Source organism: Xiphophorus couchianus, chromosome 8 (genome assembly GCF_001444195.1).
Source record: "Xiphophorus couchianus chromosome 8, X_couchianus-1.0, whole genome shotgun sequence".
Lineage (NCBI taxonomy): Eukaryota > Metazoa > Chordata > Actinopteri > Cyprinodontiformes > Poeciliidae > Xiphophorus > Xiphophorus couchianus.
In genome coordinates, this window is record NC_040235.1 from 9143009 (window position 1) to 9163491 (window position 20483).

The 20483-nt window shown below is 36.9% G+C and overlaps 1 protein-coding gene across 1 annotated transcript in view; it reads left to right on the forward strand.

Annotated features, from left to right (window-relative positions):
• The window catches only part of LOC114150047 (leucine-rich repeat transmembrane neuronal protein 4), a 117026-nt gene that overhangs the window by 68555 nt on the left and 27988 nt on the right, over window positions 1-20483 (forward strand). The gene's annotated exons all lie outside the window — the stretch shown is intronic.

The window sequence follows — 20483 nt, forward strand, 5'->3', positions numbered from 1 at the left end:
AGAAAATAATGCAATTGACCAGATATTATGTCTTTTCACATTTAAGTTTTAAACCAGAGATGAAAAAATATTATGTTCAGATTGTTTTTATTTCAATCTTAGTGATATTAGTACAGCATGTGACTGTTTTCTTGTCATGCTTAGACTGTAACAACTCACTGAAATAAAAAGGTTTCTTGTAACAGTAAGTAACAGTACTTTTGTTTTATTAATTAATTAATTAAATTCATTGTAAATGGTAAAAGACCTGTACTTTTACAATTACTGTGTTCTCACTAAAAACTAATAATTTTGTAAAGTCCTTTTATAAAGAAAATAAGAAGACAAAGGTGGTAGTAGTCTTTGTTTCGTTCTTTTTTTTTTTACTGCTTACAGAGTTTTATTTCATGAAGACAAGTTTAGTGACTGTCTTATATATTTTTTTATTATTGAGCCAACTGTTTAGAAACATTCTTTATTTGGTTTGCCCTTGTTAAAATATGCTTGACCTTGCCTGAAACATAATTGTTGCCTGGGTGAATGACAAATGAGTAATTCATTATTTTTATATAAAGAAGATGTCGAGGTGAACATTTTATGAAGCTTGACTGAATATATGAAGTCTTTTAAAACATGTTAAACAATGAGGCCTATTGAGAAAGTTCTGAACCTCTTCCATTTCACAAAACCGACTGCAACTTTCTTTTACAAAAATGCCTGTTGCTTACATGATATAAAAAAAATATGCCTCTTTAGAACTAGAGGGTCTAAAGGAAAATACATTTTGAAAGGTGTGGGCAATTAATATAACTTACATTTTACAGCTGTCCTGGATAAATAGGACAGCTGTTATCCAGCTGTGAATAACAGCTAGGCGGTGAAAAACACTGTTTTCACAAACAGAAAACTATGTTTCAAAAACCACAGATTATATTTTTAAGGAAATATCAAATTCAATGGGATTTCAATTCAATTCAGTTTATTTATTTCACAACAAGTGTCATCTGGAAGCTCTGTACAAAAAAGTGTTTTTAACTTAATCACACATACAATCCTATGAATTAGCATATTTCCAGGTTTAACCAGTTTATACCTTTTCAATTTTGAACTAGAAAGTAAAAGCAAATAGTTCAATGTCAACAGCAAAATAACCGTCAGCACAAATGTGAGGTCAGATGGCAGCCTCAGTGTTGTCTCTTTCACTGAGACAACACTGAAAGATAACAAAGTTGTCTTTGTTATCTTTGTCCTAATGTGTTGACAAAGATAACATAAATTATATTGACAGCAATTATTGATCATTATGTTTTTTTTGTTGTTTTTTTTTACTCAAATGAACTTTACAGTTCAAACAGTCTTGTTCTGATGATGTGCTCAAGGCAGAGTGTAAGAAAAGACAGAGGCCAAATTAGACTGCAAAGTGAAATTTATTTTAAGTTATGTTTGATACATACAGCATTTTTATGACATCTGAAAGTAATATAGTTACATGATTGTGCTATAAAATGGCATTATATGTTTGGAAATTGCATTACTTTCTCCCCTTAAAATTAAACTAAATTACATTTTAGACCGTTTTAATTTTATTCTATGCAATAAATATTCCTTCTGTGCCTATATTCAGGCATACATAAACCTGTAAAAAGTGACCAGTTTCATACTCTACCACAATGTTTTTCCTGCTGGGTGGGCACCGTTTAAATTACAAGAAAAACTCAGTGAGCATTTTAAGTGGACAGTTTGTTTCTATTACTTAATATAAAAATAAACTTTTCTAGACACATATTGGAATATATTCAATGTCAAAATGTTAAAGTACAGAGTTCTTTTTCAGATATGATAAATGGAGTAAATGTGTTGAAATGTTAATGACTTCTTTGTACAGTTTAAGTCTCAACCTTTTGAATAAATAGGAACTATATTAAAGTTCAGTTTAAAGACATTTTAAAAGCTAGTTAAATCTGCTTTGTTAAACCATACAAAACCCAAAAGCAAGTAGTGTAAAGGTTTACAGACTTCATGATATTTATGGTCCAAACAATACTCCTTTCATGAAAAGTCAATTTATTAGTTTGGTTCAGATCTTTGGAAGCGTTTGTGTTTTGAAAGGATCTCTTTTTCAACAATTTTCTCCTTTCTCCACTTTGCCTTGACTGCCTGGTTCTGATTTAGTGTTTTACAGATTTTTTTTTTCTTTGCATCTTTTTTCTCCGTATAATATTTAAAAGCATTTTGAGTTCAATTGTGTAAAGCATTGGTGTGTGATGCTGAAGTAATGGCTTTTAAGATGTCAAAGGGAAAAGTAGTCCATAGTGAAAGAAATTTCCTGGGCCTGCATGAAATTCATCCAAAAAGGGGTTCCTCTGCACTTTTCTCATGGAAGCCATATTTGGCCACATTGTTTTTGTCTTTCTTCTTTTTGGGGGGATAAAACCTGGTTAGCAGCAACAGTGAATAATAATAGTCAATCTGAGTGCAAATGGGGGGAGGAATCAACATGTTTAAAATTGGTTAAGGACACTTGATTGAAAGGCAGACATTACTTAGATCATGTTTGTCACAAAACTGCCATCATAGTACTGCAAGCACATTTACTCATCCATGTCATGAGTAGATTGGTTAAGGTAATTTCCCAGCACCACAGTGGATTTAAATCTTGGATTTTGACTAGGCCGCTCCAAACATTCTTTTTTTTTTAAATTGCTTTGAAGTGTACATGTTGGTCTGCTTTGGATCATTGACCCGCTGCATAACCTTGAAAGGCCTTGAGCTTGAGGTCAAGCCCACTTGAGTTATGCAGATCTTCTCCTACATGAACTTTGGCACCTCAGAATTAAATGTCACATCAATTGCTGAAGGTTGTTCAGGTCCTGAAGCAGCAAAGCAACAAAGCAGGCCAGATCTTCACACTAGCACTACTTGTTTTGGCAATTTTTAACCTCGGTGTAAAGGGACTCCACTGAATATTGTATCAAAATTGAGAAGGATCAAGACTGTTTCAGGGAACTGTCTGTTTTCCTTAGCATTTTTTATCATTGCATCATGAATTTTTACTTTAACTGATGCAAAAGAGTCCTACAGTGCTTTTGATTTTGTTCTAGAGCCTCATTAGTCCTCCCTGTTGACTCATTGATACAATTTTGAATTAGCTGTAATAGGCCAGCTATTTTAGGAAATGTTCAATTTTATGCTGTTCTTTCTCTTCTTTGCAGTTTTCACAATCATTTGATTTGTGTCCCACAATCTTTGATCCCAAGAGTCTCTTAAAACCATTGTTATTGCCACCAAACTAGGGTGGTCTAGGTTAAATAGGGCTGCACAACCATCCAAGACTGGTATTTGACTTTGTTTCTCATATGTTTTTGAGGTTTCTCTCATTTGTGGAATGATGTGTTGCATTTTGAGATCTTATTGCCTACTTTCTCTTGTCAGACAGATCCTATTTAAAACACAGGAATAGCAGTAATCAAGCCATATCTGTATTCGTGACCACTGAAACTGAACTCAGAAAGTTTCCAGAGAGTTAATAACACTTATTTATGCAGAGGATGTTTACTTTTTACATGGCCCATGTAATATTGGATATCAACTCACCATTTGACAACTGAATTGGGTATTTACTGATGGTAATCTTTGTCTAAATTATCATATTTTTACAAAATATACCTTTATGTAGTTGCATTTGTATGTGGTATTCTGGTGTGCAAAAAGTGAGGGTCTTACAGTGTCTTGCAGTGGGATAGAACTGATCATGTTCTATTCATTCATGGTAAAAAAAAGAGGCAGAGAAGCTGGTCAGCAGCTCAGGTGAGCATGGAAATTGTGCATCTTTTGCAGTAAGCCAGAATCTATCAGCTTCATACAACGCTTCTTTGCTCTGGCAATCTTTTACAGGGAAAATAAAGGACTGTGTAAGTTTTATCAGCACTGCAGTGCTCCCTGTGAAGGTTTCCTCTCAGGAAATGGAGGAGGAAGTGAGGGGTTGTGCTCCATCAGTTATCAGATATACAGTAGTTGCTCTGGGATATTACTCCCTGATAGATTCTGAATGAGACATCTGCCAAAATACTCCTCGCCACTGTATCTGGAGAGCCACTTTTCGCATAGGTGATCCATAGAAGAGCTGACACCACTTTATGCCGAGATTGGCGATTTCAGAAGCTACAATTGTTCCGGTTGTTATCTGTGCAACGTAGTGAAATTGCATAAGGGCAGGTGTCACACTCACCATTTTTTTACCCATCCTACACACTAATTTACAAAGTAAAGAGGGCCAAGGGAAAGTGTGGCCAAATGGACAACAACGTTTAATATACAGAGCTCATGCTGGCACATCCGACAGGTTCTAAAATATAACATAAAGGTTTGCAAGGCAGCTGCAAGGAGTGGAAGGGAACTGAGAGACTGAAGGGGGGAAAAAAAACAAGTAAAGCTTTAATCACAAGCCAAAAGCTGTCAGCATCACCATCTACCATTTGTCTTCATAGATGTGACGGTCCTTAATTATTTCCAGAGGAGGTTGAATGATTTGTGTTTTAGTCAATGGGTTGTAGGCCTTTTCTTCATCTAGTGTCAATGATTTCACTAAGTGCCTCTCATCTGCTTTATCTGCAATATGAATTTTGTAACACACATTTTAAAGGCAACAGATTTTTATGGATCCCCGTACTTCATTTTTATTATCATTACAATTGAAAGGTGAGCAACAGTGTCTTTAAAAATACATCCCCACAGCAGGATGGTGTCGCCAACATGTTTCACCATCTCATGTCTCATCTGAATGCATCACCTCCTTCTATGCATATGCTGTGTTCCGGACATGGTTTGTGCTAAATTGCAAGTTTCAGTAATTCACTAATTAAATGAATTCTGAAGCCAAGTTGTTGCACTTGGTTTTATTTCTGTGTATTGGAGTGAAAAGACTCAATAAAAATTCACACAAAAGGTTTTATAATCTTATTTGTAAAAAAAAACAAAAAAAACTTGAAAATTGTGTATCCTCGTTCCTTTTACTTAGCTTATATTAATCAATGGCATACAAATCCAACAAAAACAAGTTTGTGATGATAATGTAATAAAATGGCACTCTGACAGAAGTTGTAGCATAACTACTGCTTTAAATAGCTTGTTATTTCTATTCTTTCCTTCTTGTGATCCAATGTTTTTCTACTAATGTCCCATAGTCTACAATATGCTAATAAAATCTTGTTTTGAAACCTACCTACAGGCTTTGAAGCTCTGCTCTTAGCCCCATTCCATGTTTTTATTTCTGTTTATTTGCTTTGCACATTTGTAAAATTGTTCCTGAAGGTCTTTTGTCTCTTTCTCTATATCCTCACCATTATTTCCCTAGACGCTTTAGCTGTAAATAGATATACCTTTCCCCATAGCAAACCTCTATCTTCATATGTAGTATTTTACGCTGCAAACAAGGCTTTCATCCCTGACTATGTGACTTTCACTTCTTAGCTTGATACTAAAATGGGGAGGTAGACAGATTAAAATTATTATGTAGATAAAAAATGCATGACAACATTGCCAGTAAATTTGAGTCTGTTGACAATTTTTTGACTTTATTCCTGTGTGGATTTCATTTTCAAAGTTTATCAGTTTCATCTTCAACCAAGAAGATTATAAAATCATGCAAAAAGTGTGTGCATCAACTGAAAATAGATTAAAATGGTAGCCAGCTCTGTCATCAACTGCATTATCCGTCTTGATAGTATTGATGTCTTGCACCATTTGACAGCAAACAGTGTCAAAGTGTCTTCCAAAATCTCCACCAATCCTTCACCATGTGATTAGCACAAGAACTGCCTCTTAACTGCTTTTGACAGCCAACATGAAACAATGTGACAGATGTCGTAAGTTATTGTCGCTAGTAGTCAAGAGGCATTATACAACTTTAATGATGACTTTCATCAAGCACCACAAAGCCGCTGTCAGCTCCAAACAAGGATGCTGTACCGCTTGCAGTCCACTTTCCCAGGAGCTGCGACTAGAAGAGCAGGTCCCTGAAAGACTTACTGGAGGATGGCCTCGAGCAACCATGTGTCAGAGAGCTGCACCTGGAATAACTCAAATGGAGGTCGTTTTGTAGAGTTAAGTTTCTGTATGTGCAGCTCGTTGGTCAGAATAGCCCAATCAGTTTAAATGCATAATCAAGGCCTTAAACATTACCTTAGGCTACTTATCTTTCGTTAACATAGTGAGATTTTTATTGTACAATGCTGAGAATCAGTAATTGCATAAAACACAACGGTGTTTAATAAAAAACAAAGTATCTATTCATCTATGCTGCTTTTTTGCTTCCTTTCTATCTATTTTAGTTTTAAAGCGGATGCTAACCTTAGTTTCTTTAGCGGTTAGCATCCATTTTTTTTTCTTTTTTGTAAATTAGAAAAAAAATGTTGGTGCCAGCTTTCAGTCAGTTAGCCAACATTGTGGAGCAATACATGGAAGAGGGGCAGTGCTGCATTTCTCTACGCATACAGCTGAAATAAAACTCCGGTCACTCTAGCCTTTTTTCTGTCATGTCATTAAAACTGCACAAAATTCTTCAGCAGTTGTTAAACAAACCGTTTAAAAGCCTGGCATCCATCAATACAGCTAACCCGGCAGTTTCTATCTGCAACATGACATCCCTCTATTTTTACTGTTTCTCTGCACTAAGGTTGGTTCTCAGGACAAGGAACAGTGATGTTGACAGAAACTTGCTTACTGCAGCTCCTCGTCCCATCCTTCTGCTTGTTGTCAGAAATTATAGTCCTTATTTCAGTTTTCACTCTCTTCCACCAACACATCCCCATCTCTAGCTCTGTGCCATTTTTTAACCCCATCTTCCAAATCCGAGTCCTCCTTCACTGGAGTAACAAGTCCTACATTACCCTTAGCTGTTTTAGCATACTAATGTGCAGAGCCACAAAAACCCACTCATCCTAGGAATATTTTCCACCCGTTTTTATTTTTTTTTCTTCCTTTTTTATGCATGGTTAGCTGCCGGCCGCAAAGACATGATCCTCTGCCTAACTCTTCAGGCTGCTGATAATGATTGTCACTGCTGCCAAGCCACAGAGAGAACTGGGAGATAACGGGGGAGGTGTGGGAAGAGTGTGGGTGTATTGAAGGATTATCTGGTTTCCTAACTGAAGCAAAAAAAATATATATATCGTTTGCAAACGATCACCAAAGTGTGCGGTCTTAATTAATGAGAAAACCAAGAAAGAAACTGCCACATACAAACAAAGGCGATCAGAATCATTCCATTAAAAACAGTCAATGGTAATTTACACCTTAATTAGTCCACCTCATCCAGAGACATGGGGGCCTGATTGATAGTCAAATTGCAGATGATTTTGTTTACTTTTTCGAAATGATTATCTGTTTGAAATTCCTCCTCTGTCTCATGTCTTACATTCTTCCTTTCATTTCTTCTCTTAGTCCCTGCCCAACTCATGAATTAACCATAAAATGGCCAGAGGATTGATTCTTAGAAACAGGATCAGGAATTAGTTTCAACTCAAGGTACACCGGTATTAATAGATTATTCTTGGATGTTCTTTCGAATGCCTCACAAACCTGCCTTACTGTTTTCTTTCAATTCATTTCAGTGTTGCAGAAGGTGTAGGGAGGAATCCCTAAAGTGATTGTTCTGGAGACGGTAATGGTATTATCAGTCTGTGACAAAAGAAGCATACCATCATAGTGTCATAAGCCTTGAAATCCTTTGCCTGAGGGCAGCACATAATACTTGCTGAGTTTTTTGGCGGCAGTGGAGTGTGCCCTCCAGTGTAGAGGTTTGTGCCGTAAACATACAATACATTTCTGGAGAGCAGCATTTTCTTTTTCTTTCTTTCACACTAAGTAGGTGGTATTGCTTTAACCACTGTGCAGGATGACATGACCCGGTTTTAGAGTTCGGTGAATAGTACTACTCCTGTAAGTACTCAGGGCTGATTGCATCTGGTTGTAAGGTGAGTCAAAATCAAGTGATTGTGAAGCTGCTTGTAGTTTGATTCTTGAGACATTATGAGAGTATTTTTGAAAAACGGCCCATTTTTTTCATGGCTCTCGACTATTGCCATGTTTATTCAAGAGAGAACCTTGTTGCCAGTGTGTATTCATCCTACTTTACTTCCCTAAAAGTAACATCTAGATATATTTAAACTGCTGCAAGTCAAAAATGCTTGGAATGTCTTGCAAAAGGAAAACTCCATGACAGAAGGACTTAGAGAATGACGAGGATCTCCTATTCTATCACTTACCAAAGGAGCTCTGTTGGGTTGACTGCTGATTGTGCAGATCATATTGGTACAGTGAACTCATTGTTATGTTCAAGAAACCAGTTTGAGATGATTTCAGCTTTGTATTATGCTGCATTATTCAGCCGGAAATAATACTTAGATGACCAGACACTGTGGTAACAACTGACTAAAACTGAAATAAATATCTTACCCATACCATTATAAAACCACTGTCAATCTGAACTGTTTGTACCAAATTCTGACTTGTATGTACATGTTGTGGATAGAAATCTGTTATTGTCCAATTGTACTAACCGTGTGTAAACTGTAGCATTAGTTTCCCATTTCTAGATGGTAGGAGTGCCACCTTGAGAGGGCAAACATTGAACCTGGTTTGTCTTGTGCAATCAGAGATGATATTCCATATACTTTGGCTCAAATTTGAGCTATTGTTACCTCTCTATCAACTCTGTGTATTCTTCGCTCACCATGTTTTCTCTTTATTAGGACATTCTTTATTAATCCAAGAGATGGTTGCGTATAAGATTTTCAGTAGATTCAAATTTCAATATCAGCATGCTAAAGTCACATAAAAGCATTGATATATTGAAATGTTCTTGGCTTGGATGCTATTTGTGTCAACAAGAAATATTGCACTTTATGTGCATAAAATTTCCTCTACATTTTATATTCAGTTAAAACCATATGGAAAATAGGATGTTATATTGTGGAATGTACTGTACATTCAGTAGATTCCTTATATGTTTCACCATATAGATCAGCCTGTCAGGATAATAAATCTAAGGTGTTAGTTAGTATACCCACACCCTTCCCTTTGTCTTACTCACAATCACACAGCAATGAATAGCAAAGCATTGTATTTAGTATTTAGCTTATTTATTTGTTCCAGTGTACATGTTAAAATGACCCTAGGTGTTAATACAATTTCTTCATAGATTTTAGAGCTACTTCTCCATGTGCAACATGATAAAACTTAAGCCATAACTGTTCAGATTTGGAGCTGATATCCAATTCTACGCCCACAAACCACTTAGCTCTGCCACGAATAGAGTGACTCATGAATCTGTGAAGCTGCGAGGCTCTGAACATGTCATGAGGTTACCAAAAAGAACAGCTACTGTTTGAATATTCTTACTTGCACAGATTTGGTGGAAGGAATTGGGCTGTGAATATGAAGTTATTATTCCACTGTTCTGATAGACACTTATTTTGATGTTCATGCTTTAATAAAGATGCAATGTCAGTGATTTGAGGAATAAACTTGGACTCTTAAGTCACGAACAGAACATCAGTTTGATTTCACTTGTATGTTCTAATATTTTTACCCAAAGTAAAATTCAAGTCCATCTTAAAGGATTTTTTGGACGCTATTGATTTGTATATTTTTATATGATCTTTTTTTAGAACTCAGGTAACATTTATATAAACTAAATGCTGCTGAACTGCTAAACTATTATAAGTTAAATGCAGTCCCTCACAACACTACGGTGAATATTTAGCATGATGAGGATTTTTTTTACACGTTTTTTCCCACTCATAAGTATGGTTGTTTTGCAGTATAAAAGGAGGATTAGTTCTCTAAAAGGTTGAAAAAAAGGAAAATCCCCCAGGTTCACCGCTGACTTTATTAAATAAATGGCACAAGAGACTGTATTTGGTTCAAGCAATGCTGGTCGAGCTTTGCCAGTTGTAAGGAGAAGAGAAAACAAAACAAACCAGCAGAAATAAAACAGAACGCAGAAGTTAGTGATGGTAATGATACAATCAGAAGACACAAATAACTTAATGTGTCTACTTCATCCCCTGCCATGTCTGCTTCCACCCATTGTCTGTATATATAAAGTGTTTTCTATTTGAATCACAGACACAATGTGCTGGGAATTCCTTCATACCATGTATCACATATTGTTCCTGCCACAAACAAAAACTGACTTCTGTTTCTAGATCATGCAGTACTTTTGTCTGGCTTCACATCAAAGTCCTTTCAAAATACTTTATTGTTTGTGGTTGTATTGTGACAAAATATGGAAGAGTTCAATTCTTGCTCTAATTTCATCAGTCACTATAGTTTGTAAATGCATTTGTAGGTAAAAAGCTTTTATGAGCAGCAGGTCAAGGGCATGAAATAGTGCTGACTTCTTAGTCTGAACACAGTGCATAAAAAAGAGAGTTCAAATGGCTTGATATGTAAGAACACATGTAATTACAATAAGAGACACTTTGAATAATCCAAAGACGTTGATCCTGCTCAGTGAGTGGTTTAAAATAGATTTATTCTTTAATCTGTTTGAGGAAGAGAAGAAAAACCCACCAACACAGTTCACAATGGGTGTGGTTAACAAATTCTGTATCTTTTGTTGACTGTGTCAATGTGAAAACAGTTCATGCTTGAGTCATTGGCTGAGTCAATGTTTGTAATGAGCAAATTACTGACAAATCACTCTTAAGAATTCATCAACCCTGCACAAGTCTTTAATTGAAATGTTTAAAAGAGTCGAGGGCAGAAAAAAAAACCTTGTCACTGGAAAATACAGCTTTTTATGTGCATGTCACACAGTGAGATTCAAAGAACAATGCTGCTCTGCACTCTCGACTTTACTTAGCTGTTGAAAACCAGTTGCAATATGTAAACTGACAAATGTGATCCTCCCATTAAAAACCATACAGGAGTTTTTAGAAGTTCTTCTATTGGGTGAGTTTGATAAGTAGCTTTGTTTCCTGAAGCTTAAGCACAATTGAAGATATGAACTCAAGTCCTTATTGAACATGGATGACACTCCCCCAAAATTTGCCAGATGTTTGAGATTCTAAAATGTTATTCCTATCAAGCGTAAATGGATATCATCAAATTGTAAAGATAAGAATATTTGTTCAATAAACCTGGCTCTATGTTAAACAAGTGACTGCCCAGCAAACCCAATCACTGATTGTACCTGCTTTGGCAGCAACAACTAACATCAACAGTTTACCATGACTCTCAGTGCTTTTCATTGGTGTGGCTGAATCCTGGCCAACTCTTTTTTGCAAAATGGTTCTACTTTGGTCACATTAGAGAATTTTCCAGCATGTATGCTTGGTCCAGTTTGTGTCACACCATCTGAGTTATATTTCAATTTGAACTTTCTGATGTCCCAACTGTCTTAGAAGAATTTCTCATATTGTTATGACCTTTATTTGATTGGAACATGACGTGTTGCTGCTAAGATATTTTAAACTACTTTATGAGGTTAGATAAGTTGTATTCAGATATTTACATGTTGCATTTAATCATACGGAGGCAGATTTTTTTCTTTATTATATCTATCCGAATGAATAAAGCCAAAAGAAACAAACAAAAAAAAAACTCCAAGAGGGATAATACTTTTGCACAGCAATGTATGTACCACTCTTCAGTGGAATACTATTAAAAAAACATGTCTTGATGTTCTGAAGCACCCACTGTGAAATTGTTTGAAAGGGTATTTCCTTTTTTGCTTCAATTTGATGCAATGTCAGAAGTCAAACACAATTTTATTAAGTCAGATTTCTGGTTGAGCTAACTGGAACACAGCAGCAGATGTGCTACGAGAATGATTTTGGCCTAGCCTCGGAACGCAAATGTTGCCACAGTTAGCGAGGAAGAACAAAGTCGGTGGCAGTGATTCACCCCGACCTGTTGACAGAGCCATGCATGTGCGGCTGCGATGGCAGCTGGGTCCGTCCATGTCGCTTGAGGCGGCAAAGATGGCTCTGGAAGGGTTTCAAGCCAAACCATGCTCGGATCGCTACTCATCACCATTTGCCTCGCCTCCCTGATACACAAATGTACATTGTCTTGCGTGTGTTGCAAAACAGTGTGGTTATGCAGACACTTCAGAGTGTGAGCATGTGAGACAGAGATTGAAGGAGCAAAGGGGAAAGTAGATGAAAGCAGCAGATGTGTTTTCCTTTCTCTTGTGTAAGGACATATATCTTTCTAATTCTGTTCACATATATGTGAGTTTGTGTATATTAATGAGCTGATAGTAGGTTAACCAATAGATAATACTGAGCGTTGGCTCTCCAGTACCATATGATAGGAAAAACTCTGCACACCTGTGCTCTCATCTGTTCCACCACAGGAGGACTTATATTAAGTCATTACTGCAGGCGCCGCCAGTGCACTCCAATTGCGCACATGGCTACCAGGATAAGTGTGCTCCTATTGGATCGTGCAGCCTTGCCATTTATATTTATAGAAACCATGAAGAGATGTCATATCATCACCACAGATACACAGTGGCTGCTATTTGGGCTAAAGTGCATATCAAATTTCAAGTTTCTGTCCTAAAGTGAAATGTACGGCTCATAAAATTTAGTTTAAAAGTCAAAATAAAGCTTTAAATGCCATCTTTATAAATGCGAAACTAGTCGTATATGACCCTACCTTTTTATCTTTAAATGTAGTTAAGAAAAATATATATTGCCTTTGACATTTTAATGTATTGTTTCCACAAAGCTCAATGTATTTATTACAATTGTATATGATACACCAACACAGAATGTGAGGTAAGTCAAGACTGATTTTAAATAATTTAATTGTATGTATAGCTTGCCTTTGCACCAGCCTTTGATCCTCTTTCTTTTGACACCATTAAATACAATATCACTGGCTTTTAAAATAGACCACATTGTCCACTGATCTCAAGTCCATCGTGAGAAATTACACAGTCTGGGGGTCACTGAACAGAAACCTTCATTTCTTTTATATTTAATCTTAGTATGGATAAAAAATTGTATGGAACACATCAATGTTAAATTTAGATGTGAAGTGCTGTAGCGAAACCTTCAACATACCTAATTTGAATTCTGAATTCAGGACCTTCAAGGTAAATTATTCAACATCAAGTCTTTACTGCTTCATCCTAAAACCAACCATGTAGTACCAATGGATTATCTTTCTGTTATGATTTAACTATGCAAATTGAAGAAATTCAATACAGTTGTGCTAAATTACTGTGGTAGTGCAATGGTAAAATAAGTTTGAGAACCAATGAGCCCAGGCTTCCAGGGAAGAATGCTTGAAGTCTTAAGATTGGGAAGCATTTTTTTGATCTTACGTGAATAGAACCTTATAACTAAAGCAATTTGACCAAAAAAAACATTTAAATAATAAATTATGTTAAACCCGTTTGAATTCTTTCTCTTTGCAATTCATCATTTGACAGGAAGGCTGTCATGCTGCACTGCTGAGCCACGTTTCCCACAGCAGGAGGAACTAGAACCTATTAAATTTGAATATTCACTTTTGTTGGCAGAATTAAAAAACTCCAACTTCCCAGTGAAGACATACAGTATACTTTCTCTCCCTTAAATCTAAATAAGATAAAGTAGTTCTGACCACAAATCCTAAAAATAGAAGAATCTGGAAAAAAATGATCAGAAAGTTTCACCCAAACCAGGATCTAATAAACGCTACACACTTATTATATTTATATTATCTTAGTCATGCTTGACAGTTTGGAGATGCTTTCTGCTTTATACAGTGTTTCTCCATTTTATAGTAACACTGGCACATTTCTCTTGTTGAAAGAAAATGATTGAGACAGTCTGTTTTCTCTGGGTGTAATAAGTCTGTCTCAGATGACACATCCGCTTCATCAGACTAATTGCCCTTTCTGCAACAGAGGGATTTGTAGGAGCTCACGGGACATCAAAGACGAGCATCGGCTGCTCATCCCTATATCCTCTGCCTCCTTAACAGCCCCTTATAGAAACACTGGCCTGTCTTAATTGACTTGGCCCCATCCAGACTTGCTCTTCCATATTAGTGAAATTTAAGCTGCTGGTGAGTGACATGAGGAAAGTTAGCAATGCCTCAGGAGACAATGTTAGTGACAGCTTCCCTCCCCTGAGCCTTGATTGTTCCACCAAGAGCATCATTGGCTGAGAATGGAACATTGTGTTGATTAAAGAGATCTCGTAGTGTGATGTGTCATGTTCTGGCAATCTCTCACAAGATGGATTTAGGGGTCTTCCCTGTTATAATTGCCTTATCTTGCACTAGAGACTACTGAGTGTAGATCCCAGTTACATCAATACCTAAGTCTCCCCAGAGGTCGTCATTGTACTTGAGGAAAAAATCTGTCACAATTTGCCAGATTTTAATAAGTCCATTCCCATAATAGAACTTAATCTGTCTGGTTTCAGATAATCAGTTTTGTGAATCCCTGGCCTGCTAATACCAGTTTCTTTTAAAGAACTATTAATGCCATCAAAATATTTTTTTCTTTCTCAATTTTCTGTAGAGTAGGTTGATGCATGTAGTTGTAGTGGAGATTTTGATAAGAATGTCAACATTTTCGATTGCAGCATGCCTCCATAAAAAATACAGTTTCATTTCCAGATGTCTCTTAAACCTTCTGTGATAACTTGTTCTTGAAACACCAAAGTAATACTCAGACATTGCGTACCCAATTGGCATTGTGGTTGGTCACATGCAAAATCAATTGATTCTGCTTACCAGTTAAATACTCAAAGCATCTATATGTATTCATTTTATGAAAAAGATAAAAAATGATCTGCTGGAAGAGATAGACAACATCTGTTCAGATTTCTTTAAACTTAAAACGAGTCTCTCATTTGCCACCTGTCATGAAGCACATTCTTACCTGACATCATTGATTTGTCTGCCTTATCTCAGAGGTCTTTGAATTTGACAAAGCTGAATGAGTTTGAAATTAATAAGTTAAAATGGACAGATGTGAGCCTTGGCCTGTGCCTTTTAAATGTCTGTCACTGCTATTTGACAGGTATCATAAGGAGAAAGAAAGAGAACAAGTAGTAAAAAGGACGAAAAACAGCCTGCGAAGATGAGGCCAGAGAATAGGTTTTGACTACTGCTAGTACTAACAATAGCCCTGTCAACGCTCTCCAAGAGCGTGGCCCAGGCTCCCAATGGCATCTCCAGAGAGAATGTCATGGGAGAAATAAATCTCTCAGCCAATTTATGTGCAGAAGGTGAACTTTTTTTTGCCTGCTTTTCATAGCAAAACCAAAAAGGAAGACCACTGACAGCTCAGAGTGGAGATTTTCTTTCTTCCTCGCTCGTTGACATGGCATTTTTATTCACCGGGCCTCTGGAATGCACTCTTGTGCAACGTAGGGGTGAAAGAGAGTCAAAAACAGTCCATGTGAAACTCCCACGGCTGCAGGGTGGTAAAAAAGTGAGAAATCCTTCTAGCTTAAAGCTCTGCTGAACAGTTGGCTCCCTATCCATTTCTGAAGGTATGACACCATTATGGTCAAGCTGTAAATACTTTTACAGGAAACTGAAAGCACGCATTTCATTACCTGTTTGCTGAATAAACATGAAAGCCCCACACTCCACACCTCTGTTGTACACATAATGTGACATTTACGTCAAGACAGGTACATGAAAACCAACAGCATGCAGCCGTCAACCTTGACAAGCAAGGAAATTGGAAAATTTTAACATGAAGCTAATTTTGTTTTAGAGTTTAAGGGCATATTTAGTGGTTTATACAGCTATAATGGCCACAGTCAACTCTACATCCTAACAACACACTGTATTACTAGAGAAAAGGGTTCTCAATTCAACTTGCATGCAACATATAGGTGATCATGTCATGTCAAATAGAGAAGACAAAAGAAGTTGGGAAAGAACAAAGACTACAACACAAATAATTCACAGGAATAAAATGCAGAGTGAGAGATGAAAAAGCACTGACTGTAGATTTTGGAAAGCAATAATCAGCCACAGACGCAACTCCAAAAGATTTATTCAATGATTCAAGATGAAAAATGGGAACTTAATAACTAACAGCGGTATCTTTGGAACCAGAAAAAAAAGAGAATGCTTCCTCCCTCAACTGGAGAAGTTGAGTATCTTTGTGTCTTGTTCATGACACACCACGGTTAGCTGAAATGGGAAATGACCGGACAGATTGGACTCTCATTGGCAGTAATATAGGTGTTGCTCCAAATCTGTCTTTGTACTCATCTATTGTCATGGGATATGAGCCACGGCCAAAAGTACTGAGGAAGCTGGGCTCAACCTTAATGATAGGGTGAGAAGTTCAGTGATCTGGAGGGAGCTCAGAGTAGAGTACTTTCACCACTGAAAGCAACCAGCTCTGGGTATCCAGGCAATCTGATAAGGAGACCTCTCCATTTTGAGGTTTTCTGGGCATGTCCCACTGGAATCAGAGCCAAGGACACACTGAGAACGGAGTGGGTGAACTATATCTTCTATCAGGTTTGGAAACACCTTTGGATCTCTAAGAAAGGGCTGCAGATTGTCAGTGGGTAAGAGGTTGGTTTTCCCTTCTTTCCCTCTTAGCAAAAGACAGTTATATGAATGGGTGATTAGATTCATAAATCATCTAATCAATACTAAACATTAGCTACCAGACAGCTATTATTAAAATTGTAAATACACATTGCATCATTCAGAATGAAATGTGATGTAAAAAATGTTCTGTTGGCTAAACTGATACTACTTTATTGCTTACTACTACCACCTGATACTAATAACAAGCTTTGTGTCAGTCTTTAATTGGATAGGCAAAACACAACAAAACAAAAAAACAAAAACAAAAAAAAACTATTTTAATGTAAACCTTTATCTAACCCTCTAAAGCCTTTATAGAAAACATGTCTTTGTGGTTGCTTGTACACAGAGCTGTTTCAGTGTCCAATGATGTGTTCCTTGTGGAGTGAACCAGGCAGCCAACCTTGTATTTTATCCAAGGGAGTCTCGCTACAGAGGTCAGCAAGTACTTTTGCTTGTTCAGTGATGACGAGATTCTGCACTTAAGGGTATCTCTCTCAGGTCTCACTGAGGCTATTTTCAAAAGTCCCTACATGTAGATGCAGTGAGAAATTTTAATGAACGAAATTGTTCCTCATCTCTTGAGGCAACGTCTGAGAGCAGCAGAAGTCTTTTAGCTGTAAATGATAACTTTATATTCTTTGTTGTTAGAATTCAAGTGAGTGTTTGCAGTGCTGTAGTTGATGTCTTACTCATTTTTGTGATGCTCTCTTTCTGCTGTTTACGTCCTCTGGCTTCATGGGAGTTTGCTCACTATTGTGACAGTGCACTCAGGAATCTGCAGTCATGTGGGACGTTTTTGGGTTTTCCGCTACAAATACAAGAAAGGAGACCTTCCAAAATATGCAAGGAAAGGCCATCCTTTCTGTTTTAATGAGACTGGTCCATGAACAGGCACATCACCTCCACTATCTTGGCGTGGGGAGGCACATTAGTATGTGCATAATACATAAGGTGGCATGGAGATGTACAAATAATATGCTGTCCCTCGATTCAAGGTGGCATTAGTATGTGCATAATATTTCCTCTTCCAATTTATTCAATGTACTCTTAGAGAATGAATGTGATTTCACTTTTTGCAAGACTCCCCATCCTGTTATCCTTGATAAATTGGGTGTAGGTTTATGCTTTGTCCAATGAACATTGTGGCTTCTTATTTATATATGGCGACTGTGGCTCTATGGTAGAGTAGTCGTCTTGCGATCGGAAGGTTGTAGGTTCGATTATAGCTTCCTCCTGCCACATGTCGATGTGCCTCTGGGCAAGGCACTTAACCCCAAATTGCCTACCGATCTGCGTATTGGTGTATAAATGTGTGTGTGTTTGTGAGTGCGACTGGGTGGATGTGACTCTAGTGTAAAGCGCTTTCAGTGGTCAAAATGACTGGAAAAGCGCTATATAAGTTCAGTACATTTACCATTTATAGTGGGCAAGATCTTTTCTGAATACCTTGAAACTGCTTTTACAGTACATTATGTCAACATGGAATGCCTATGCTTTCACATAGCTATTTTTCCTAGTTCCTTTCCCTATGTGAAAAATTACTTTTGAACAATACTGGGATGTTAAATTCAAAGAACTGACATTTAGTTGGAAGACAGAAGATATAAAATGGACCGGATCAAACAAAATTGGTCATCTAATAGATTCTCTTCAAGTTCATTTAAAGCTTCCTGAAAAATTATTCATGTATACATTTAAAACAGAAATCTCTATGTTGTGATTTCATGTGATAAATAAACACACTCAATTATAAATTGATGATGTGAAATTGATATATGATTTCTTTGAATGGGTACTAAATGTTGTATTTGGTACCATTTTCTCTGACACGCTTAGGTAAAATACAGTACTTCCTGTAGCTTTTATAAGTCACAGATTTAGCATATAGAGTAAATCTGTCAAATTTACTCTCAGTATGAATGCACCTCTTGTATTGTGCAAAATCTAATTTAGCAAATTATTGTACAATACAAATGCATATTTCTAACAAAAGCTGAAGTCCTTGAAACATTTTTCTTTGACTTCAAATCAACAATCTGTGATGATATATTTTAATAATTACCATATTAAATTTCTAATATGTGCATTTGCATTCAGTCCTCCTGACTTACTTTGTAGAAGGACCTTTAGCTGAAATTACAGCTACAAATCACTGTGAGTAGGTCTCCACTCCATTTGGAAATGTGTTACTCTTTGCTAAATAGCTCAAACTCCCTAAGATTAAATAGGGAGCAACTTTGAAGATTACTATGCAAGTCTTACTACAGACTCTCAATTGGATTTAGGTCTGGACTTTGACTTGGCCAGATATAAACCACCTAATTTTAACTTTGTAAGAATGTTTTTCTCCTGCTGGTAGTTGAATGCCCCCCTTATTCTCAACGCCTTTGCAGTCTCACAATCTCTTCCAGGCCTGCTTAACCCACAAAGTTTTATTGTGGAGCTGGTGTTTACAGGATGATATGCATTGTTAGTTTTATACTTCAAATCCTAATAAAATACACTACGGTTGTAACATGACAAAATTAGAAGTACTGACTGATATACGCTTAATTTCTACTTACTTATGAATCTAATATACATTTTTACTGTATATACATTTTTAATGAAGCATACAAAAACACTTAGTTTTTACACGTGTACCAGATAATTGCTATTTTATAACAGAAACAAGTAATTTTGTTACAGGCACACTATCTTGAAGAGTGCTTCTTGGGAAGCAATATTATGGAGCAGAAATGCAGGAAAATATTTTCCCCATCACTTGTTTTCTTCCATATCTGCACATTGTAGCAAACATAAAATGTGTTGTCGATATCCATTGAATACTGGAGGAACAGTATAGACTAAACACATTAGGTGTGGCAAATATGCTACATGCAGCATGTTCAGTTCTGCTTTCTTCAGCTCACTATTTTTATATCAGCGCCACAGCTTCATGTCACATCCTGCATCACACAGCAGTTTGTTCTGATAAAAAAATATGGACTGGATTTTATACTTTCTGTGTTGGGGGCATGAAATAATAACGGAATACACTGAGTTGTTTATGTGGTTTTGAAATGTATGACTGAATGTCCATGCCTAAATGAGCGTCCACGGCTATGCCCTCTGTTTGTGTATACCTGCGTAAGTGCACATTTCCATAGCAGGAGTTAGGGTCAGCTGTGGACATGCCAGGGGCACCTCGGGTGATGGGATACACTGCCACTGTTGGCCATCCCTCCTGAGATAATGTCATAATGGGGAACAGTGGGGGGTAGGGGGGATGAAGACAGCTGGCAGCTTCGTTTTCTGTCAGCGCAAATTTTCTACTACATCAATAATGAGCACCACAGCCAAGCCATGAGCGCCACGGCTCAGTGGGCTCATAACTGTATTCTCGCATGCCCTCTCGCTCTTCCTGCTTTCTCCCTTTCCATGTAATTCCCCTCTCTTCATTTGTTTTAAACCTGCTTTTACCACATTTTCTACCTGCCCAATTTTATTTTGATTTGTCTGTGTTTTTGTTCTTCCCCTCTGAGTATATCTGTTTCTGCAAAAAAAAAATGCTCTGCATGATTTCTGTCGTATCCATCCTTACATGATGAATAAATAGGAAAAAAAAATAGATCAGCTTTGTCTCAAAACACGGATATAAGAGCTTTTCTGAGAAACTTGCATTTGCATGTTTAGTAAATATTGGGATAGTTTAGGGCATAAACAATAAAGCTCCCACAGTTTGTGCTTATTAACCCATGTTTATATGCAGCTATGAAACCATTGTGTAAGAGGAAAACTCATACAAAGTGGAGAAAATTAACAAGAATACCCCAAAGTCATAGTGGAAATGATCTGTTTTTGTTTGAATTTAAATTTGGTTGCTTTTGGCAAGACCATCTAATCTGCAATTTTCTTAGATTAGCAATATAATGTTGCTTTAATTT